Source organism: Ovis aries, chromosome 12 (assembly GCF_016772045.2).
Source record: "Ovis aries strain OAR_USU_Benz2616 breed Rambouillet chromosome 12, ARS-UI_Ramb_v3.0, whole genome shotgun sequence".
NCBI classification, from domain to species: Eukaryota; Metazoa; Chordata; class Mammalia; order Artiodactyla; family Bovidae; genus Ovis; species Ovis aries.
In genome coordinates this window covers 8,703,543-8,729,012 of record NC_056065.1, presented here as the reverse complement: position 1 = coordinate 8,729,012, position 25,470 = coordinate 8,703,543, and the positions used below count along the sequence as shown (strand labels likewise).

The following is a 25,470-nucleotide window of genomic DNA, read 5'->3' as shown; positions in this document are numbered from 1 at the left end:
TACATTATTTAAAATTATTTAATCTGTTGAAAGTTGGTTCAGTTTTAAATTTTTTATGTAAAACAATTAGTTAACCTTAAAAATATAGGAAGAGAACATTCCTGACTGTGACTTAAATCAGTTTGACTCTAAATCCACTCATCCTGACAGCATAAACTTTCATAAGTATAAATATCCTTCAAAAATTAAAAACTTGTGCAACAACTTCTGTTATAAACCTCTAATCATATTGGATAACAAAGTCTATCAGGAATATTTTCCTATTTTAATCAACCTCTTCCCCTGAGTTATTTCTCACACCAGTCTCAAGATAATATATCTGACTAGAGTCACCCTATCTATTTCGGAAAGAGAGGAATTTGAAAGATTAACTGGAGTGGCTGGAATTTGACACAGGATTGGATAGACGTTAGTTTACTTTTAAAAAGATGCCATCAGGGCATCTGTTTCTGAATAAGGGATCTGAACACTGCTCTCTGAATTATGTTAGGTGTTTCAGCCTGCCTGTTCTGACATGATAATTTCATAGCATTAGAAAGTACCCTTCTGATCAGGATTAGTAGTTCAACATCCATGGAGTACCTAACCTGATAGGAGAAGGGGTATGGGTCAATTGTTAAGAACTTGGCCTCAGGCATAACATAAATTGAGCACTTCAAATACTGAGCACTGAAGAACCTTTTGAAAGATATTTCTGTAAATGTTTTCCTATCTGTAAAAACAATATCCTTCTTAGTATTTTGAGTATTAACAAAGGTGATTAATATTAATTGAGGACTAATTGAATCGTGATTTCATTTTAATCAAGTGAAGTTGGCACTATTAAAGTTTTGCCAACAGAACACACTGATCATTGCAAACACCCTCTTCCAATAACACAAGAGAAGATTCTACACATGGATATCAACAGGTGGTCATACCAAAATCAGACTGATTATATTTTTGCAGCCAAAGATGGAGAAGCTCTATATAGTCAGCAAAGAAAAAAAAGACAGAGAACTAACTGACTGTGGCTCAGATCATGAACTCCTTAATGCCAAATTCAGACTTAACTAGAAGAAAGTAGGGAAAACCACTGGACCATTCATGTATGGCTAAATCAAACCCTTACAATTAAACAGTGGAGGTGACAAATAGATTCAAGGGATTAGATCTGATAGACAGAGTGCTGGAAGAACTATGGATGAAGGTTCGTGACATTGTAAAAGAGGTAGTGATCAAGACCACGCCAAGAAAAAGAAACGCAAAAAGGCAAAATGGTTGTCTGAGGAGGCCTTACAAATAGCTATGAATAGAAGAGAATTGAAAGGCAAAAGAGAAAAGGAAAGATATACCCATTTGAATGCAGAGTTCCAAAGAATAGCAAGGATAGATAAGAAAGCCTTCCTCAGTGATCAGTGCAAAGAAATAGCAGATATCAATAGAATGGGAATGACTAGAGATCTCTTCAAGAAAGCACTGGGATGACCCAGAGGGATGGGATGGACAGGGATGTGGGAGGGAGGTTCAGGATGGGGAACATATGTAAACCCATGGCTGATTCATGTCAATGTATGGCAAAAACCACTACAATATTGTGAAGTAATTAGCCTCCAATTAAAATAAATAAATTAAAAAATTAGAGATACCAAGGGAAATTTTCATGCAAAGCTGAGCACAAGAATGGACAGAAACGGTATGGACTTAATAGAAGCAGAAGAAATTAAGAAGGGGTGGCAAGAATACACAGAAGAACTATACAAAAAAAAGATCTTCATGACCCAGATAATCACAATGGTGTGATCACTCACCTAGAGCCAGACATCCTGGAATGTGAAGTCAAGTGGTCCTTAGAAAGCATCACTATGAACAAAACTAGTGGAGGTGATGGAATTCCAGTTAAGATACTTCAAATCCTAAAAGATGATGCTGTTAAAGTACTGCACTCAATATGTCAGCAAATTTGGAAAACTCAGCAGTGGCCACAGGACTGGAAAAGGTCAGTTTTCATTCCAATCCCAAAGAAAGACAGGGACAAAGAAAGCTGAAACTACCTCACAATTGCACTTATCGCACAAGCTAGCAAAGTAATGCTCAAAATTCTTCAAGCCAGGCTTCAACAGTATATGAACCGTGAACTTTAAGATGCTCAAACTGGTTTTAGAAAAGGCAGAGGAACCAGAGATCAAATTGCCAACATCTGTTGGTTTATCAAATAAGCAAGAGAGTTCCAGAAAAACGTCTACTTCTGCTTTATTGCCTTTGTCAACACTTTTGGCTGTGAAGATCACAGAAAACTGTGGAAAATTCTTCCAGAGATGGGAATACCAAACCACCTAACATGCCTCCTGAGAAATCTGTATGCAGGTCATGAGGCAACAGTTAGAACTGGACATGGAACAACAACCTGGTTTCAAATTGGGAAAGGAGTATGTCAAGACTGTATATTGTCACCCTACTTATTTAACTTATATGTAGAGTATATTATGAGAAATGCTGGTCTGGATGGAGCCCAAGCTGGAATCAAGACTGCTGGGAGAAATATCAGTAACCTCAGATATGCAGATGGCATCACCCTTATGGTAGAAAGTGAAGAAGCACTAAAGAGCCTCTTGATGAAAGTGAAAGAGTAGAGTGAAGAAGTTGGCTATAAGCTCATCATTCAAAAAACTAAGATCATGGCATCTATTCCCATCACTTCATGGCAATAGATGGGGAAACAGTGGCAGACTTTATTTTGGGGAGGGGGGCTCCAAAATCAATGCAGGTGGTGACTACAGCCATGAAATTAAAAGACGCTTGCTCCTTAGAAAAAAATTTATGACCAACCTAGACAACATATTAAAAAGCAGAGACATGACATTGCCAACAAAGTCCATCTAGTCAAAGCTATGTTTTTCCAGTAATCATGTACAGATTTCAAAGTTGGACCATAAAGAAAGCTGAGTGTTGAAGAATTAATGCTTTTGAATTGTGGTATTGGAGAAGACTCTTGAGAGTCCCTTGGACAACAAGGAGATCCAACCAGTCCTTCCTAAAGGAAATCAATCCTGAATATTCATTTGAAGGACTGATGCTGAAGCTGAAACTCCAATCCTTTGACCACCAGATGCAAAGAACAGACTCAGTTGAAAAGACCCGATGCTGTGAAAGATTGAAGGCGGGAGGAGAAGGAGATGTCAGAGGATGAGATGGTGGGATGTCATTACCACTTCAATGGACATGAGTTTGAGTAAACTCCGGGAGTTAGTGATGGACAGGGAGGCCTGGCATGCTGCCGTCCATGGTGTCGCAGAGTCGGACATGACTGAGCAACTGAACTGAACTGTTGGCATTATTTTTACTCTAATTTAGAGATGAGTAAGCTGAGGAATTTATACATTTAGAGCCATCTGTTTAAAGCTATGTAACTGCTAACAAAATGAATGGGATGAGAACCCAGAGCATTTGCACGTAACCCATTTTAAAAATTGAAGACATTTGTCTGGTAAGCATTCAAAGTAATGTATTTTTTACTTAGAATTTGGGTTCCATTATAGCTCAGATGGTAATTAATCTGCCTGAGATGCAAAAGACCCAGGTTCAATCCCTGGGTCAGGAATATCTCCTGGAGAAGGGAATGGAAACCCACTTCAGTATTCTTGTCTGGTGAATCCCTTGGACAAAGGAGTCAGGCAGACTACAGTTCATGGGGTTACACAGAGTTGGACACAATTGAACATGCATGCATAATGCATGTCTATTGTTCTTGTGTTACTCCAGTAACTGGTCTGTTTAAATTGACTAAACTCAGTAAGACAAAATAGCAAGTGATCTTTCTTTCCTACTACTGTTTTCTGTCGAAGACTCTCTGTCTGCCCTGTAATAGGATATTGGGATAGAGTCACTTGGCCACTTTATAGACACTCCCTGCTCTGGCATCTGTGTCTCAAGAAGGCTGCCTGTGACCAGATCCAGCACATGACACCATGCTGTGGCCAGAACTCTTTTAAGCCTTGTCTGGCAGACAGGCTGCATGAGACACTCTGGATTCGAATTCCTCCTCCCAGCACACTGAGAGTCTTCAAATCTTGCAGACATATTGTCAACACCACTTGAGATGCTCTGAGCTCAAATGATGTTTGCATTCAGTTGTGTCTCCATCAGTTTTAAAAGTCTACCATGAAGGAGTAAAACTCTCACTGTTTGCAGATGACATGATCCTCTACATACAAAACCCTGAAGACTCCACCAGAAAATTACTAGAGCTAATCAATGAATATAATAAAGTTGCAGGATATAAAATCAACACACAGAAATCCCTTGCATTCCTATACACTAATAATGAGAAAATAGAAAGAGAAATTAAGGAAACGATTCCATTCACCATTGCAATGCAAAGAATACAATACTTAGGAATATATCTACCTAAAGAAACAAAAGACCTATATATAGAAAACTATAAAACACTGGTGAAAGAAATCAAAGAGGACACTAATAGATGGAGAAATATGCTGTGTTCATGGATTGGAAGAATCAATATAGTGAAAATGAATATACTACTCAAAGCAATCTATAGAATCAATGCAAACCCTATCAAGCTACCAACAGTATTTTTCACAGAGTTAGAACAAATAATTTCACAATTTGTATGGAAATACAAAAAATGTCAAATAGCCAAAGCAATCTTGAGAAAGAAGAATGGAACTGGAGGAATCAACCTGCTTGACTTCAGGCTCTGCTACAAAGCCACAGTCATCAAGACAGTATGATACTGGCACAAAGACAGAAATATAGATCTATGGAACAAAATAGAAAGCACATAGATAAATCCATGCACCTATGGACACCTTATCTTTAACAAAGGAGGCAAGAATATACAATGGAGAAAAGATAATCTCTTTAACAAGTGGTGCTGGGAAAACTGGTCAACCACTTGTAAAAGAATGAAACTAGAACACTTGCTAACACCATACACAAAAATAAACTCAAAAGGGATTAACGATGTAAATGTAAGACCAGAGGAGAACATAGGCAAAACACTTTCTGACATAAATCACAGCGGTATCCTCTATGACCCACCTCCCAGAATATTTGAAATTAAAGCAAAAATAAACAAATGGGACCTAATTAAACTTAAAAGCTTCTGCACAACAAAGGAAACTATAAGCAAGGTGAAAAGACAGTATTCAGAATGGGTGAAAATAATAGCAAACAAAACAACTGACAAAGAATTAACATCAAAAATATACAAGCAACTCCTGCAGCCCAATTCCAAAAATATAAATGACCCAATAAAAAAATGGACCAAAGAACTAAACAGACATTTCTCCAAAGAAGACATACAGATGGCTAACAAACACATGAAAAGATGCTCAACGTCACTCATTGTCAGAGAAATGCAAATCAAAACCACAATGAGGTACCATTTCATGCCAGTCAGAATGGCTGTATCAAAAAGTCTTCAAGCAATAAATACTGGAGAGGGTGTGGAGAAAGGGAACCCTCTTACACTGTTGGTGGGAATGCAAACTAGTACAGCCACTATGGAGAACTGTGTGGAGATTCCTTAAAAATTGCAAATAGAACTGCCTTATGACCCAGCAATCCCACTGCTAGGCATACACACCAAGGAAACCAGAATTGAAAGAGACACATGTACCCCAATGTTCATTGCAGCACTGTTTATAATAGCCAGGACATGGAAACAACCTAGATGACCATCAGCAGATGAATGGATAAGAAAGCTGTGGTACATATACACAATGGAGTATTACTCAGCCATTAAAAATAATACATTTGAATCAGTTCTAATGAGGTGGATGAAACTGGAGACTATTATATAGAGTGAATTAAGCCAGAAAGAAAAACACCAATACCTTATACTAACGCATATGTATGGAATTTAGAAGGATGGTAATGATAACCTTGTATGCAAGACAGCCAAAGAAACACAGATGTATAGAACAGTCTTTTGGACTCTGTGGGAGAGGGTGAGGGTGGGATGATTTGGGAGAATGGCATTGAAACATGTATATTATCATATGTGAAATGAATTGCTGGTCCAGTTTCAGTTCATGATACAGGGTTCTCGGAGCTGGTGGGATGACCCAGAGGGATGGGGTGGGGAGGGAGGTGGGAAAGGGGTTCTGGATGGGGAACACATATACACCCGTGGTGGAGTCATGTCAATGTATGGCAAAAACCACTACAATATTGTAAAGTAATTAGCCTCCAATTAAAATAAATAAATTTAAATTAAAAAAAAAAGTCCACCATGCAGAGAAGCATCTTTACTGAAACCACAGATACCAAATGAAAGCAAGAACTGGTATAGGGAGGTAGAGATAGATGTAGAGATGAGAGAGACATAGAAATATGGACCTCTGTCAAAAAGAAGTAGGAGGATGGGGAGGGTGGTCCACCACAGTACGATGAGCAACCACCAGCGCCAAGCTTGATGTCAGAAGGATGAGTGGTGGACTCCAGAAAGTTCTGTGAGCTCAGAGCCTCCCATAACAAAAAAAAAAATAAAAAAAGAAGTAAATCAAAATGAAGTTTTACAGGAAGCCATGAAGATTTCTCTAGGACTATGCAACTTGTAGCTGATAGATTCCATTATTACCCATACTTGGTCTCCAAGTCATTGGGTTTCAATATATTCCAGTGGAAGATGGTAATAAAAAGGTGGTGTATCTGTTATCCTGTTTCCATCAGTTACTCACTTGTTAGTAGTTACTGCTCACATTGAGTCAACTTGAGCTTGAAAGCAAGTCTCAAACACACATAGTTCTTTCTTCCAATGGACATTCTAGTTTTTGCCCTAGTGATTTTTTATTTCAAATCTTTGAAACAGACGTTGCAGGGGTCCTTGTTCCTAAGGCTCAGCAATCTGGTGTCTGACCAGGTTGAAGTGTTGGCACAACAGCTTTAGTGAGCTCTTTGCTTACATTTTCTGAGATGATTTTTAAAATATTTGTGTTTGGGTTGATGGGCTATATATCATCAAATCTACATATACACTTGAAAATAATTACATCCCTGTGGCTTGAAAATAGAAACAACTGATTCAGTTTTATTGGGTCATTATAATTTGTCACATGATACAAGATATTATATCAAAATATTTAATATTAAAATAATAAAGAAAAGAACAAAGCACAGTTCTCTAGAAATATAGTTTGTTGTTGCTGTTAGGGTGGACCAGAATTTTGACGTGGGAAAACAGCTTAGTTCCATGGCCCAATGAAACTTCTACCAGCTTGTTTGCCTACAAAGTCATGTCACAGTATTTGCAGACTCACTGGTTATACTTCGAGAACCACTTTTGGGATCCACAAGAAATATATGATACTTCCCTGTGCTTTGCCATGGGGCTTCCCAGGTGGCACAGTGGTAAAGAATCTGCCTGATAATGCAGAAGACACAAAGGATGCAGGTTCAATCCCCAGGTCAGGAAGATCCCTTGAAGAAGGAAATGGATACCCAGTCCAGTATTCTTCCCTGGGAAATCTTATGGACATAGAAGCCTAGTAGGGTACAGTTCATGAGATTGCAAAGAATCAGACACGACTGAGCCCACACATGCTATTCTTTGCCAGAGTAGAAATTACAGTAAATCATCAAGAAAGCCTCCTTCAGATATTTATCTCTATCCTTATGTAATTTTTCCGTGAATGAAAAGATACAGGGCAAAAGAATCTTTATTTTACAACTTTATTTTTAACTGTGGATTTTTAATTGTGGATTCTGAGAAAAGCATATTATTATTTATTTATTTAAAATATTTGTCAAATTTTGTCAAGTTTTTCTGCATCTACTGAGATTATCATATGACTTATTCCTTGATTTGTTGGTATAGTGTATCACATTGATTGATTTGAAGGTTTTGAAAAATCCTTGCCTCACTAAGATAAATCCCACTTGATCATGGTATATGACCCTATAATGTATTGTTGGATTCTGTTTGCTATAATTTTGTTGAGGACATTTGCATCTATACTCATCAATGATATATTCCTGTACTTTGCATATTTGTGCTACCTTTGCCTGGTATTGTTATCAGTGTGGTGGTGGCTTCATAGAATAGGCTAGGAAGTGTTTCTTACTCAGCAATTTTTGGAATAGTTTCAGAAATATATGATTAATTTTCAAAATATATAATGACTCATTCAACTAAATATAAAAACAGACAGCCCAAACAAAAATGGGCAGATCTAAATAGACATTTCTCCAAAAAAGACATACAGATGGCCAACTGGCACATGAAAAGATGCTCAACATTGCTAATTACCAGAAAAATGAAAATCCAAACTGCAATGAGGAAGAGTTATATTTAATGTTATTTAGCTTATTATTACAAAAAACTGTGTTCTAGTTTATTTTCTTTATATCTTATTCAAACAATTGCTTAAATATTTAATGAATTACTGCTATGTACTCTGTAGCAAAAAAAAATAATCTGTCAATTTACATAATGCAATTTGTAATTTGCATTTGCATCCCTGCAAATTCAATGGCTATTAAAACTGTGCCAGAATGTCTTGTATTTACACATAAAATAGCATTTTATTATACTGGCCTGGAAGGTTCCCTGAGTAGTTGCCAGTTTTTTAAATATTTTGTGGGAAGTACAACAAATCTTTGATTTGAAGAGAGTATCCATAGCTTTGGAAATTTTCTAGCTTACCTGTACACAGATGACTAAATCAAGCAATGTCCCCCAAAAAGTATCTATACAAATTTCTGAAGTGTGTGTTATAAGGCAGTTTTCTGCTGAGGTCCATTGTGCTGTAGAATATCTACTCCTTCTCTTCTGATCATGACGGTTGCTTATGTTCTGTAAACACATTTTACTAGAAAATATTCCTAATCAGAGCCTCAGGTCTGTCAGTTCATTTCCAGGTTTCACAATCAAAATAAAAAGAAACTGCTTCTGGCGATATTAGATACCCCAGATAATCAGTGGTTTCTGGAGATCCCACTGAGTATAGGTTTTCACGTGTAATCTTTCCTTCTGCATGTGTTCAATTTACTCTAAATTTGAAATTTGGGGTTATTTCAACATTTTAGGTGAAGTCAAATATAGGTCACTTTCAGGAGAAACTTTATTTTTGTAAATAATGCATAAGCTTTATTTACTTTCCCTGCATGCTCCCTCCATACACACACCAAGATCCTTCACCCCAGAAGTAACCTTAAAGTGCCTCTAATTTTCTGAGACTGTGTAGATAAACTTGGTTCTTGTCAGAAACTAGTAATATTGTAGGGTGTTGGGGTAGATTGAACTTACTACTATGTATTCTGAAGGAGATCAGCCCTGGGATTTCTTTGGAAGGAATGTTGCTAAAGCTGAAACTCCAGTACTTTGGCCACCTCACGCAAAGAGCTGACTCATTGGAAAAGACTCTGAGTCTGGGAGGGGTTGGGGGCAGGAGGAGAAGGGGACAACAGAGGATGAGATGGCTGGAGGACATCACCGACTTGATGGATGTGAGTCTGAGTGAACTCTGGGAGTTGGTGATGGACAGGGAGGCCTGACGTGCTGTGATACATGGGGTCGCAAAGAATCGGACACGACTGAGCGACTGAACTGAACTGAACTGAACTGATGTATGTATATATAACTAAAAATCTGACACAAGAATAATTTAGGATTCTATCAAAATTTCTCCAACTACTTGGTAGAACATTAACAGTTCTGTGCAATGTCTTCATCTTTTCAAAAGAAACTCAGAGCACTATGATGTAGTTTTGCTCTAAAATTTAGAATACATTTTCAATTACACATACAGTGAATTTTTACACCACTGGAGATTCATATTCATAATTTAAGGGTTCTTAATAGTAACTTAACCTGTTTGAAATAAAACTTATTTTCATAAACTAGAAGATCATAAAATACAATTTAGGTCATACACTATTAATATTTTACTTAACCTATAGAGGAAGATGTTTAGAGGTCAAATATAATTTCTAAAGAGAATTGACTCATCCCCAACATATAACTTGTTAATAATGGAAATTAAAGATTGTGATTTCCTGAAAGGAAGATTTCTTTTTTTATTGCACAATTGAAAAGCAGAATTGATTTCATGTATCTTGTTTCTTCTTTGCGATTCTACTGTGAAAATAATATAATATACTGGTTCACAGGTATATATTCATGTAAGTACTTTCTTTAAACAAAGTAATCTTCTAAATAAATGAGGTAATTGTATAACCACTGTATTCTGTTGGTAAACTACTTTACTGATTTTTAGTATGCTTGGTAAGGCTTTATTAAGACTGAGTAGATACATGGAACCAAATTTATTTATGCTCAGAATAACTTTGTTTTTTTTTTAATCATTTTATATCTTAGCAAGTATTTGATTTACAGTAATGAATGTAGTATGTTAGATTTACACTTAATGCATTTAAGGAGAAATAGTCAAATTAGTGGTTAAACACAATAATATACCTTAATAATTTCCTCAATTCAAGTGTCTTTAATTGATTTGTATGTTAAACATCCACTGTAAATATAATAATACAAAATAGTAAAGCTATTTACATAATTGCTGATTTAAACTAAAATCCACTTAAAATAATACATAAATAAAAAATTATTCCAATAATCCTGTAAATATAAAAATGCCTGAAGTTACTTATTTTCCTAAAAACAATGCATCACACCTAAAAGGAATTCATGTTGTGACAATAGATACATGAAGAATTGCAAAAAGACAAAACGTTTTTCTTTTCTAATTTCTGCTTCCATTCATTTTATTTAGAATGACCAAAATAACTCATCACTTGAGAGGGTGGTGTCTTTCACCTCAGTTCATTCACTCAATCATGTCCGACTCTTTGTGATCCCATGGACTGCAACATGCCAGGCTTCCCTGTCCATCACCACTCCTGGAGCTTGCTCAAACTCAGGTCCATCGAGTTGGTGATGTCATCCAACCATCTCATCCTCTTTCATCCCCTTTTCCTCTTGCCTTCAAACTTCCCAGCATCAGGGTCTTTTCCAAAGTGTCAGTTTTTGCATCACATGGCCAAAATATTGAAGTTTCAGCTTCAGCATCAGTCTTTCCAAGGACTAATTTCCTTTAGAGCTAACTGGTTTGATCTCCTTGTAATCCAAGGGACTCTCAAGAGTTTTCTCCAACACCACAGTTCAAAAGCATCAGTTCTTTGGTGCTCAGTTGAGGTCCAACTCTCACATCCATTCATGACTACTGGAAACACCATAGCTTTGAGTAGACGGACCTTTATTGGCAAAGCAATGTCTCTATTTTTTATTTTTTATTTTTTTTTATTTATTTTTAGTTTTTTATTTTTTAAATTTTAAAATCTTTAATCCTTACATGCATTCCCAAACATGAACCCCCCTCCCACCTCCCCTCCCCATAACATCTTTCTGGGTCATCCCCATGCACCAGCCCCAAGCATGCTGCATCCTGCGTCAGACATAGACTGGCGATTCAATTCACATGATAGTATACATGTTAGAATGTCATTCTCCCAAATCATCCCACCCTCTCCCTCTCCCTCTGAGTCTAAAAGTCCGTTATACACATCTGTGTCTCTTTCCCTGTCTTGCATACAGGGTCGTCATTGCCATCTTCCTAAATTCCATATATATGTGTTAGTATACTGTATTGGTGTTTTTCTTTCTGGCTTACTTCACTCTGTATAATCGGCTCCAGTTTCATCCATCTCAACAGAACTGATTCAAATGAATTCTTTTTAATGGCTGAGTAATACTCCATTGTGTATATGTGCCACAGCTTTCTTATCCATTCATCTGCTGATGGACATCTAGGTTGTTTCCATGTCCTGGCTATTATAAACAGTGCTGCGATGAACATTGGGGTGAACATAGATGCAAAAATCCTCAACAAAATTCTAGCAATCAGAATCCAACAACACATTAAAAAGATCATACACCATGACCAAGTGGGCTTTATCCCAGGGATGCAAGGATTCTTCAATATCCGCAAATCAATCAATGTAATTCACCACATTAACAAATTGAAAAATAAAAACCATATGATTATCTCAATAGATGCAGAGAAGGCCTTTGACAAAATTCAACATCCATTTATGATAAAAACTCTCCAGAAAGCAGGAATAGAAGGAACATACCTCAACATAATAAAAGCTATCTACGACAAACCCACAGCAAACATTATCCTCAATGGTGAAAAATTGAAAGCATTTCCCCTAAAGTCAGGAACAAGACAAGGGTGTCCACTTTCACCGCTACTATTCAACATAGTTCTGGAAGTTTTGGCCACAGCAATCAGAGCAGAAAAAGAAATAAAAGGAATCCAAATTGGAAAAGAAGAAGTAAAACTCTCACTGTTTGCAGATGACATGATCCTCTACATGGAAAACCCTAAAGACTCCACCAGAAAATTACTAGAGCTAATCAATGAATATAGTAAAGTTGCAGGATATAAAATCAACACACAGAAATCCCTTGCATTCCTATACATGAATAATGAGAAAGTAGAAAAAGAAATTAAGGAAACAATTCCATTCACCATTGCAACGAAAAGAATAAAATACTTAGGAATATATCTACCTAAAGAAACTAAAGACCTATATATAGAAAACTGTAAAACACTGATGAAAGAAATCAAAGAGGACACTAATAGATGGAGAAATATACCATGTTCATGGATTGGAAGAATCAATATAGTGAAAATGTCTCTATTTTTTAACATGCTGTCTAGGTTTGTCATAGTTTTTCTTCCAAAGAAAGAAGGTTTTCTTCCATCTTTTAATTTCATGGCTGCAGTAACCATCTACATTGATTTTGGAGCCCCCCAAAATAAAGTCTGTAATAGTTTCCATTGTTTCCCCATCTATTTGCCATGAAGTGATGGGGCTGGATGCCATGATCTTAGTTTTCTGGATGTTGAGTTTTAAGCCAACTTCTTCACTATCCTCTTTCACTTCTATCAAGAGACTCTTTAGTTCTTCTTTGCTTTCTTCCATAAGGGTGGTGTCACCATAATGGCGGTCTCTCTCCTAGAGGGGTTTATTAATATTTTTTATAACACAATGGCTGAAAGTTCAAGATAATTTATATCTCAACTCCTGCTGTGGAACCTGAACAAGTTATTTAAACTCTATGGCGTTCCTCCCTTTATCCACACTGTCATTGATGTGGATTTCATCAGTGAATATCAAAAATATATGCACTGACACAATAACAGGCCTCTTGTGCTGAAGACATGAGAGGAATTACCAAATTTTGTTGAAATTACCAACAGAAAAAAAATAGAAAAAAGGTGAAACACTGGCACTAAGAAGTTTGAAAGAAAGAAAGTTTGCTTATAGTATAAGGGATAAAGGAGAAAGGGATCATTTTCAGCCTTGGCTGGGAAGGTGTACTTAGGGCAGCTCAGAGATTTTGCCCATCTGTGCATGTCCAAGAATAACCGTGGAGACACTCCAAGTGTTGATTTGGTTTTACAAATGAATTTTAACAAATTGATGAATTTGCAAATATGTAATCTGCAAATAATTAAGATCCATTGTATGTTTTTTTTTTGTAGGAGCACGAGGCTTAATATTAATATATACATATGTCTAAGTAATCCTAATCTAAAAAATAGGAAAATAGAAAAATAACTAGAAAGATTGCCCCTGGTATTATTTCACCTGCTATCTACACTTATTAATTTTCTTGTTGATGGTAATAAATCCCAATTCTGAGTTTTAGTTCTGTATTGGCTCCACTGATCTGGAGGCAAAGTTCATTTAAAACTGTATTGCCTTTATGTCTTTTAACCGAAGATGCAACCAATAACATTGGAATCTTCACTAGATGCTGCTGCTGCTTGGTTACTTCGGTCCTGTCCAACTCTGTGTGGCGCTGTGGACAGTAGGCTGCCAGGCTCCTCTATCTATGGGATTCTCTAGGCATGAGTTCTAGAGTGGGTTGCCATTCTCTTCTCTAGGGGATCTTCCCAGACTGGGTATCCTGCATTACAGGCAGATTATTCACTGCTGAGACACCAGGGAAGCCCCAGTCTTCACTAGAGGGTCCCTTACACCATTATAAATTGATCAAACTTCCTCTGAGCCTTTGGAAAAAGTTGATGTTGAGATTGCCTCCTTATAAGGATATTTTGCACTCCTTGCCAGTTGAGCAAAACCAGACCTGTGATAACACAGAACCTTTTTTACTTTCAAATATGGGATGTTACTTCAACAACAACAACAAAAAAAATTGTTTTCTTGGTTTCTTACTGAATAATGAATATGCCTGTTTTTTTTGTTTTTGTTTTTATTTTTTTTTCTATTTAACTTGATGGAAGAAAAACAGGCATTGCAAAATAAGACATCACTGAATATTTGTAGTTGGAGAAAAATAGTGGAAGCTTCAACAAAATAACAAATTTGATTTTGTACTTTAGGGCTTCCCAGGTGGTAAAGAATATGCCTGCAATGCAGGAGATCTGGGTTGATCCCTGGGTCGGGACGATCCCCTGTAGAAGGGTATGGCAACCCAAGCCAGTATTCTTGCCTGGAGAATTCCATGGACAGAGGGGCCTAATGGGCTACAGTCCATGGGTTTGCAAAGAGTCAGACACAACTGAACAACTAACATTTTCACTTTCAATGAGATTTTAAGTGTGGTATAATCCATAGGGGGAAAAAATGATGTTGAAATTTTGAAAGACTCTATTAAGAGAAAGATGCAGGTGACATGGGTTTGATCCCTAGGTTGGGAAGATCTCCTGGGAAGAGGAAATGGTAAACCACTCCAGTGTTCTGGCTTTCTTGGAAATGCCATAGACAGAGGAGCCTATGGGCCCACAAAGAGTTGGACATGGTTGAGTGACTGAGCAGAGAACACATTAACAGAAAGCAAAGATGCAACCTAGGTAAAAATTTTTGCAAGATGCCCATTTGGTAAAGAGGTAGTATTCAAAATATTCACCAACCCTGCGGGCGGCTGAAGCACTGAGATGGTGGATGTGGTGGAGCTGGGAATGTTGATAGCTGAAGATGAAGGTGGTGGCTGCTGGGATTTCAAGGGGCTTGCTGGGGCCAATCTTTCCTCTGGCACTGTCTGCCAGCCACAGGCCTGTGGAGCTCCAGGGGCTGCTACTGGCGTGGGTAGGTAGCTGGGTCCAGGCTGTACTGCCTGAATGGTCATCTGGTTTCTGGATCTTTCCCTCACTGTACTTCTTCCAGTTGGCTATCTCTTCTTCACCAAAGATGCTCAGAAAACTGTCTCAAGCTGCTCTCAGTTTCTGGAGCTTGTTCTTACACTTCATCGTTCCTCTTGTCAAGGATGGAGCAATCTCACTGCTGCAGCCAGCGGGGATCTGGAGCCCAGAGATCATGAATTTCTGCACTTTGCTGCTGGAATCTTCTCCCTCATGATAGGGACACAGGTTGCTCATCCAGAGCAGAGGCTAGAGGCAGGGACTTGGAAGATTTTCATTTTTCAATATTAAAAAGGCTCTGTGTACATGGTGGGCTATTCTTTTTAGCATATGCACTTTGTGTTATAGTATTTCTCTCAAGGCTGCTTTACCTTTGTCTCTTTGATATGTTTTCATTACCTTTTATTTCAAAGCATTTCATGTGTAATTAATTAGTTGGTCAGTCATGTCTGAATCTTTGCAACCCCATGGACTGTAGCCTCCCAGGCTCCTCTGTCCAAAGGATTCTTCAGGCAAGAATACTGGAGTGGGTAGCCATTCCCTCCTCCAGGGCATCTTCCTGACCCAGGGATCAAACCCTAGTCTCCTGAATTGCAGGTGGATTCTTTACCATCTAAGCCACAGGGAAGCCCCTAAGATACTTCCCTAAATATTTTCTCTTTGATACATGAATGGATTAAGCCTGTTGTTTAGTGTTTGATATTTTCTTATCATCCTTTGTTATTGATTAGTAACTAATTTGACTGTACGTAGAGCACACATTTTGTATGATTTCAATTTTTGTACATGTTTTGAGGTTATATCCCAGGATACAGTGTATATCGTGTTTTGAGTTTGTCAGCACTTGAATACATCTACTGCTCCTTTTCATGGAGGGTTGTATGAATTTTGACTGAATCTTGGAGATAAATGTTGTCCTTGAGTTATTCTGTACTTACTGAATCTCTCTTGAGTTGTCGTACTAATTTTTTGAAATGAGTATCAAAATCTTTCAGCTCAGTTCAGTTCAGTCACTCAGTTGTGTCCTACTCTTTGTGACCCCATGAATTGCAGCACGCCAGGCCTCGCTGTCCATCACCAACTCCTGGAGTCTACCCAAACCCATGTCCATTGTGTCGGTGATGCCATCCAACCATCTCATCCTCTGTTGTCCCCTTCTCCTCCTGCCCTCAATCTTTCCCAGCACCAGAGTATTTTCAAATGAGTCAACTCTCCGCATCAGGTGGCCAAAGTATTGGAGTTCTAGCTTCAACATCAGTCACTCCAATGAACACCCAAAACTAATCTCCTTTAGGATGGACTGGTTAGATCTCCTTGCAGTCCAAGGGACTCTTAAGAGTCTTCTCCAGCACCACAGTTCAAAAGCATCAATTCTTTCACGCTCAGATTTCTATATAATTCTCACATCCATCACATGACTGCTGGAAAATCCATAGCCTTGACTAGATGGACCTTTGTTGGCAAAGTAATGTCTCTGCTTTCTAATATGCAGTCTAGGTTGGTCATAACTTTCCTTCCAGGAGCAAGCATCTTTTAATTTCATGGCTACAATCGCCATCCACAGTAATTTTTGAGCCCAGAAAAATAAAGTCAGCCACTGTTTCCACTGTTTCTCCATCTATTTGCTATGAAGTGATGGGACTGGATGCCATGAACTTAGTTTTTTTGATGTTGAGTTTTAAGCCAACATTTTCACTCTCCTCTTTCACTTTCATTAAGAGGCTATTTAGTGCTTCTTCACTTTCTGCCATAAGGGTGGTGTCATCTGCATATCTGAGGTTATTGATATTTCTCCCGGCAATCCCGATTCCAGCTTGGGCTTCTTCCAGCCCAGCATTTTTCATGATGCACTCTGCATAGAAGTTAAATAAGCAGGATGACAATATACAGCCTTGATGTACTCCTTTTCCTATTTGGAACCAGTCTGTTATTCCATGTCCAGTTCTAACTGTTGCTTCCTGACCTGTATATAAGTTTCTCAAGAGGCATGTCAGGTGGTCTGGTATTCCCATCTCTTTCAGAATTTTCCACAGTTTATTGTGATCCACACAGTCAAAGGCTTTGGCATAGTCAATAAAGCACAAATAGGTATTTTTCTGGAACTCTCTTTCCAGTGATCCAGCAGATGTTAGCAGTTTGATCTCTGGTTCCTCTGCCTTTGTAAAACCAGCTTGAACATCTGGAATTTCACGGTTCACATATTGCTGAAGCCTGGCTTGGAGAATTTTGAGCATTACTTTACTAGCGTGTGAGATGAGTGCAATTGTGCGGTAGTCTGAGCATTCTTTGGCGTTACCTTTCTTTGGGATTGGAATGAAAACTGACCTTTTCCAGTCCTGTGGCCACTCTGGAGTTTTCCAAATTTGCTGACATATTGAGTGCAGCAGTTTCAGAGCATCGTCTTTTAGAATTTGAAATAGCTCAACTGGAATCTCATCACCTCCACTAGCTTTGTTTGTAGTGATGCTTCCTAAGGCCCACCTGACTTCACGTTCCACGATGTCCTGCTCTAGGTGAGTGTGAGTGATCACACCTTCATGATTATCTGGGTCGTTAAGTTTTTTTTTTTTTTTTTTTTTGGTACCGTTCTGTGTATTCTTGCCACCTCTTCTTAATATCTTCTGCTTCTGTTAGGTCCATACCATTTCTGTCCTTTATTGAGCCCATCTTTGCATGAAATGTTACTTTGGTATCTCTAATCTAAAGTTAATCAAATCTAATCTAAAATTTATCAAAGTCTTTAACCAATATGGATATCTGTATTTCTCCTTCAGTTTGATTGGATTTTACTTTGCATATTTTTCATCTCTATGGCTAAGTGCATGCCCACATATGTGTATTCTGTTTTTAAGACGGATTGACAGTTTTATGATGCGATCTCTCTTCCTACCAAGTGACTTTCTTTACTCTGAAGTTGAATTTATTTGATATTAATGTAGTCACTTTGGCTTTCTTTTTATTAATATTTGCATAAGATTTTTTCATTATCTTACTTCAACTGCCTATATATTTGAAGAGAGTTACTTGCTACTGGCATATTGTTGGGTCATATTTTTTGATCCACCTTATCAATAGCTGTCTTCTATCTGATACATTCAGATCATTTTCCATTTGATATGATTATTGATTAATTAGAACTTAATTCTGCATTTTTTACATATATATATATATAATTCCTTCTGTTAATCCTCTCTAGGCTTTCTTTTTCCTCACTTTGAACTACTTACTTGAACCAATTTTTAGAATTCTATTTTGATTTATCTATAGTGCTTCTGAGTGTTTTTCTTTGTACAGCTTTATTGATTAATTTTTATGTATTACACTATTTATATACTTCAATTTTCACAGTCTATTGCTGTCATTTCATCAGCTTGTTTGAAAAGTTGAAGGCTTTCTTCCATTTATGGGCTTTTACTTTCCTTTTTAAAAAATAATTTTCTTAAATGTATCCTGTGTATATACATAGAATCACACCAGTCAGTATTATAATTTTTACTTCAGTCACCAAAAGTAATTTAGAAGACTCATGAGAAAGTTTTCTATTGTATTCATTACTCTTTTGTTAACTGTCTTTCTCCTTTCCTGATATCCCAGTTTCTTTTTTTTTATCATTCTTTTCCAGTTAGAAAACTTCCAGCCTTTCTTTTAGGGTTAAGTCTGTTAGTTTTCTTTATCTAAGAATATCTTGATTTCCCCTTTAGCCCCAAAGGATATTTCACTATGCATGAGATTGTTGAAAGTTCTGTTATTTCAACACTTAAATACTTTTCTTCTGGCCTCAATGTTTGGAGATGAGAAATCTACTGTCTTCTAATTTAATTCTCAGTTAGGTAAAGTGTCATTTTTCTTTGACTACATTCAAGACTTTTTTTCTCTTTAGTTGTTGGGAGCTTAATTATAAAGGATCTTGTTAAGTATTTTTTAGGTTTATTTTGTTTGGAATAACACAATTCACTCAACTTCTTAAACTTGTAGGTTTATAAGATTTTTTTCCCCAAATTGGAAAGTTTTCTTCCATTATTGTTTGCAACCCTTTATTATTGCCTTTTTTCTCCTTTTCATTTTGGAATATATGAAGTAAAAAAGAAAACTCAGAGAACTCATCATCATGTTATTCTGTAGATCCTCAAGTTCTTTCACCTTTTAGAGTTGTGTTACGCTTGATTTCTATATAACTGTTCAGGACTTTTCAATGTACTTATGAAGAAAGGTATGACATTTCATCTTTTCAGAAGTAGAAGTTCATCTCTTTACTTTTAATCTATCCTGGTCTTTATATTTTAAATAGTTTTTTTTATAGACCTCACACAGTTGTTTATATAAATTCCAAAAATCTTGTCTCATATATGATATTATACATGTTTCAATGCCATTCTCCCAAGTAATTAACCTCCAATTAAAATAAATGAATTTATATTTAAAAAATTTCAACAATCTCTTTCTTTTAATTATTATCTTTAGGCCATTCATATTTAAAGTTGGATAAACATCAACCATGTTCATAATCGTTTTCCCTTTATTGACAGAGGCATTTTTTGCTCTTTTATTTAGTTTTAATTGAGCATTTTATAGGATTCCATTTTATCTCCTTTCTAGCATATCAGTTGCCTAGAGTTTACAGTATTTATTTTCACTTTTTAGCTAATGTAACAGATTATTTCCTGTGTAATTGAGATACTTTACAACAGAATGTTCCCATTCTTTCCCTCCCATTCTTTGAGTCATTGCTGTCATTCATTTTATTAATACTTTCCATGTGCTATAATCATCAATTGTTTCTATATATGATTTAGAATAATATTGTATTCATTGGAATACCTACTTAGAATTAACAGGATTTTTTGTTTGTTTGTTTGTTTTTTTCACTACCTAAGCTTTGGAAATGTTCCTCCAAATTACTTTTGGATTTTATTTTGATAAGTGTTTGGGGATATTATTGACCTGTGACAAATGCTATAATTTTTAATGATTTTGTTTTTATCATGCAAACTCTGAATTATTTGAGTAGTTTCTGTTGGTTCTCTCTCCTATCATTTATCCAGGAAGAATATCAACTTTATTGTTTGATCATTGTGCATGAACACAAGGATGGCAATTTATTAGCAAGATGCTGTAGTTTTTAGTCTTCACTGTGTTCTCACAAATTATTTGTTAGTCACTTAGCCGCATCCAACTCTCATGGACTATAGCCTGACAAGGTCCTCTATCCCTGGGATTCTCCAGGCAAGAGTATTGGAGTGGGTTGCCATTCCCTTCTTCAAATTATAATCCTTAACAAAACATCTCCCTAAGGACTTCAAGCCTAAAAAGATGATTCCCCTGCAGAATCTAATGATCTGTCAATCATGGTCATTCTGCTGGCTGAGTAACATAGGAGAAAGGGAAGATGAGTGGACACTCTGAGTGCCATCTCCTCTATATCACTTTTAAAACATGTTTATTAGTAAAAATTTGTGTAAATCAAAATTATATTTGAAAGGTGAAAATTCTTTATAATTTGTAAAATTTCAGATACATAATTATATTCAATTATGTAATGTGTAAGTGGCATTGAAAATAATCCCCTAGTTTTATCTTCAAAGTGTTTATTTTCATGTTTAAAAAGAGCCAATTATTTGAGAGAAATTATTTAAAAAACTAATTTCATGACTGGAGAAACTATCCTAGATGTAGTATGTCCTCTAATTTTGCAAGAACTCAGCCTTCAGATTTTCATTCCCTTTAGGCAATCAGAACCTCATTATTGAGACCACCTATGGATGGTGTGATTGAAATTTTACATCTGTGCATAATCACCTCATCATGCTGATCTTTCGATGTAAATCTCTAGACCATCATGGACATTACACTAAAAAAGCTTAGGAAGTACTATTTTAGCCCTGAATTGCTCATATTTCATTTTAGCCCCAAATAAATCTGAAACACTACTGAGATACCTATTTTCTCTCAAAGTTTAAAATATTGCACTCTGAAGTTTCTATGATTGGCACATTTTACTTGACACATTCCATGAAGCTAGAGTATCATATAATGTCATACTTGGAAAATTTTGATTTTAATTAATGTGTTATCTTGCTTATTGATTTTAAGGTCTTAACATTTTGCAGTTCATATCATCCTATGTTATTTTGTCAGTGTGTCATTAGTTTGCAAATTAGTGGGATTTTTCTTCATTACCTTCTGAGATGAGAATATTATTGAACATAAGAATTTAGTTTTATATCAAACAAAATTAGTTTTATATTATAAAAACATTGACTTCCACCACTTAACATGCCAAAATATTGTATTAAATGAGGAAAATCATCTTTAAAGGTCACCATAACTACTCTTTCATTTGTTGTAATTTCATTTAATTATTATAGATAGTATTATAAAATTTTATATTTACATTTTTAAAAATTACTTTTAAAACAATCATCAAATGTTTGATTGTTAAGAAGCACTTTTTTTTTAAATTGGCAAAAGATTATTTTGTTCATGGAAGTTACAGTATAAGTTTAATTACAACCACTTGTAAAAGAATGAAACTAGATCACTTTCTAACACCGTACACAAAAAATAAACTCAAAATGGATTAAAGATCTAAATGTAAGACCAGAAACTATAAAACTCGACATAAATCACAGCAGGATCCTCTATGATCCACCTCAGAATTCTGGAAATAAAAGCAAAATAAACAAATGGGATCTAATTAAAAATTAAAGCTTCTGCACAACAAAGGAAACTATAAGCGAACAACTCATCTCAAAATATACAACTTCTGCAGCTCAATTCCAGAAAATCACTGTTGGTGGGAATGCAAACTAGTACAGCCACTATGGAGAACAGTGGAGATCGCAGCATGAATTCATTTGAATCAGTTCTGATGAGATGGATGAAACTGGAGCCGATCATACAGAGTGAAGTAAGCCAGAAAAAACAATACAGTATACTAACACATATATGGAATTTAGGAAGAACATGTATACTATCATGTAGAATTCAATCGCCAGTCCATGTCTGAGGAGCCTGCTTGGGGCCTGACCCAGATGTAGGTGGGGGTCATGTTTGAATGCATGTAAGAATTAAAAACTCAAAATTGTTTACTATAATAAAGTCTATATTATAAATACAACATAAGTGACAGAAGCTTTGAAAATGATTTTTAAGATAAAATAACTAACTCAATTTAATAAATACCTTTCCTGTTGGCTCAGTGGTATACAAACCTCCTCCCAGCTCAGGAGAGTTGGGTTCGATCTCTGGGTTGGGAAGATCTCAAATAGTAGTAATTGGCAACACACTCTAGTATTCTTCCCTAGGAAATCCCATGGACTGAGGAGCCTACAATGTACGTGAACTGAGAACTTTCAGATTTACAAGCTGGATTTAGAAAAGGCAGGGGAAATAGAGATCAAATTCTGAAATCTGTCAGATAACAGAAAAAGCAAGAGAATTCCAGAAAAAAGCATCTACTCTGCTTCACTAACAACATTAAAGCCTTTGACTGTATGGATCACAACAAATTGTGGAAAATTCTTCAAGAAATGGGAATAACAGATAACCTTTCCTGCCTCCTGAGAAAACTGTATGCTGGTCAAGAAGCAATAGTTAGTACCAGACAAGGAACAACAGATTGATCCAAATTTGGGAAAGGAGTATGTCAAGGCTGTATATTGTCATCACATGCACCAGCCCCAAGCATGCTGCATCCTGCGTCAGACATAGACTGGCGATTCAATTCACATGATAGTATACATGATCGGCTCCAGTTTCATCCATCTCATCAGAACTGATTCAAATGAATTCTTTTAACGGCTGAGTAATACCCATTGTGTATATGTACCATAGCTTGCTTATCCATTCATCTGCTGATGGACATCTAGGTTGTTTCCATGTCCTGGCTATTATAAACAGTGCTGCGATGAATATTGGGGTCATAAGGTAGTTCTATTTGCAATTTTAAGGAATCTCCACACTGTTCTCCATAGTGCATTTATTGCTTGCAGATTTTGGATCGCAGCCATTCTGACTGTGAAGTGGTACCTCATTGTGGTTTTGATTTGCATTTCTAATAATGAGTGATGTTGAGCATCTTTCATGTTTGTTAGCCATCCGTATGTCTTCTTTGGAGAAATGTCTATTTAGTTCTTTGGCCCTTCTGTAGTTGAGCTGCTAACTTCTATGTAGAGTTGCTGCTACTGTTAAGTCGCTTCAGTGGTGTCCGACCCTGTGCAACCCCAGAGATGGCAGCCCACCAGGCTCCGCCATCCCTGGGATTCTCCAGGCAAGAACACTGGAGTGGGTTGCCATTTCCTTCTCCAATGCATGAAAGTGAAAAGTGAAAGAAGTCTCTCAGTCATGTCCGACTCTTTGCAACCCCATAGACTGCAGCCTACCAGGCTCCTCCATCCGTGGGATTTTCCAGGCAAGAGTACTGGAGTGGGGTGCCATTGCCTTCTCCATGTAGAGTACATCATGCCAAATGCAGGGCTGAATGAAGCACAAGCTGGAATCAAAATCGCCAGGAGATATATCAGTAGGCTTAGATATGCAGAGGACACCACCCTTATGACAGAAAGGTAAGAGGCAGTAAAGAACCCTTTTGATGAAGGTGAAAAAGGAGAATGAAAAATATGGCTTAAAGCTCCACATTCAAAACAATAAGATCATGACATCTAATCCCATCATTTCATTGCAATTAGATGAGGAAACAATGGAAACTGTGACAGACTTTATTTTCTTGGGCTCCAAAATCACTATAGATGGTGACCGCAGCCATAAAAATAAGACACTTGCTCCTTGGGAAAAAAAGTTATGACAAACCTAGACAGGGCATTGCAAAGCAGAGATATCACTTTGCCAACAAATATCCATCTAGTCAAAGCTATGTTTTTTCCAGTAGTCATTATAAATGTTGGACCATAAAAAAGCCTGAGCACCGAAGAATGGATGCTTTGGAACTATGGTACTGGTAAAGACTCTTGAGAGTCCCTTGAACAGCATGAAGGTCAAACCAGTCAATGCTAAAGGAAATCAGTCCTGAGTGTTCATTGAAAGGACTAATGCTGAAACTGAAGCTCCAATACTTTGGCTACCTGACTCATTGGAAGATACCCTGATGCTGGGAAAGATTGAGGGCAGGAGAAGAAGGGGGCAACAAAGTGTAAAATGGTTGGATGGCATCAACAATTTAATGCACAGAAGTTTGAGCAAATTCTGGGACATAGTTAGTGAAGGACAGGGAAGCCTGATTTGCTGCAGCTCTTGGGGTCACAAAGTGTGGGACACAACTGAACAACAGCGACAACATGTGGGGACTTAGCTCCCTGACCAGGGATGATGGAATTTATACTACTTGCATTGGAGAGGAAAGTCTTAACCACTGGAACACCAGAGAAGCCCCCGTTTTGAGTTAATTTTTTGTGAAAGGTATAAGGTCTGTTTCTAAATTCGTTGCTTTTCATGTGGGTATCAAGTTGTCCCAATTTAAAGAAACTTTCTTTGCTCCATTTTATTGCCTTTGAAATGAAAGTGAAAGTATTACTCGCTCAGTACTGACTCTTAGAGACCCTGTGGACTGTAGCTCGCCAGGCTCCTTTGTCCATGGAATTCTCTAGGCAAGAATATTGGAGTGGGTAGCCATTCCCTTCTCCACAGGAGTTTCCTGACACAGGGATTGGACTCCAGTCTCCTATATTACAGGCAGATTCTTTACCATCTGAGCCACCAGTAAAAGATCAGTAGTCTATATTTATCAGGGTTTATTTCTGTACTTCCTATTCTGTATCATTGATCTGTTAGTCCTTTCTATTGCCAGTACCATACTGTCTTGATCACTGTAGCTTTATATTAATCCTGAAATTGGTTAGTGTCACACTTCCAACTTTATTCCTTCTTAATGTTGTGTTGGCTAATCTTGGTCTTTTGCCTCTCCATACACATATTGGTGGCACAGTGGTAAAGAACCCACCTGCCAATCCAGGAGACACAAGAGATAGTTCTATCCCTGGGCCAGAAAGATTCCCTGGAATAGGAAATGGCAACCCACTCCAGTATTCTTGCCCAGAAAATTCCATAGACAGAGGAGACTGCCAGGCTACAGTCCATGAGGTCTCAAAGAGTCAGACATGACTGAGCATGAGCACATATGTGCTATAAGTGGTATTGGACTTTTACTTAAAATTCCACTTGATGAAACATGGAAAACCATTGACTTTTGTATTAATCTTGATTCTTCCATGTTGCTATAACTGCTTATTAGTTTCTGAAATTTTCTATCATCCTTTCAGATATTCTAAATTGACAATTATGTCATCTGTGAACAAAGACAGTTTTACTTTCCCCTTCC

At 37.0% G+C, this 25,470-nt stretch overlaps 1 pseudogene; it reads left to right on the top strand.

Moving 5' to 3' along the window:
• Nucleotides 1-14,933: 14,933 nt before the first annotated feature.
• The window catches only part of LOC101118039 (large ribosomal subunit protein uL24-like), a 36,075-nt pseudogene continuing 25,538 nt past the window's right edge, over nt 14,934-25,470 (top strand).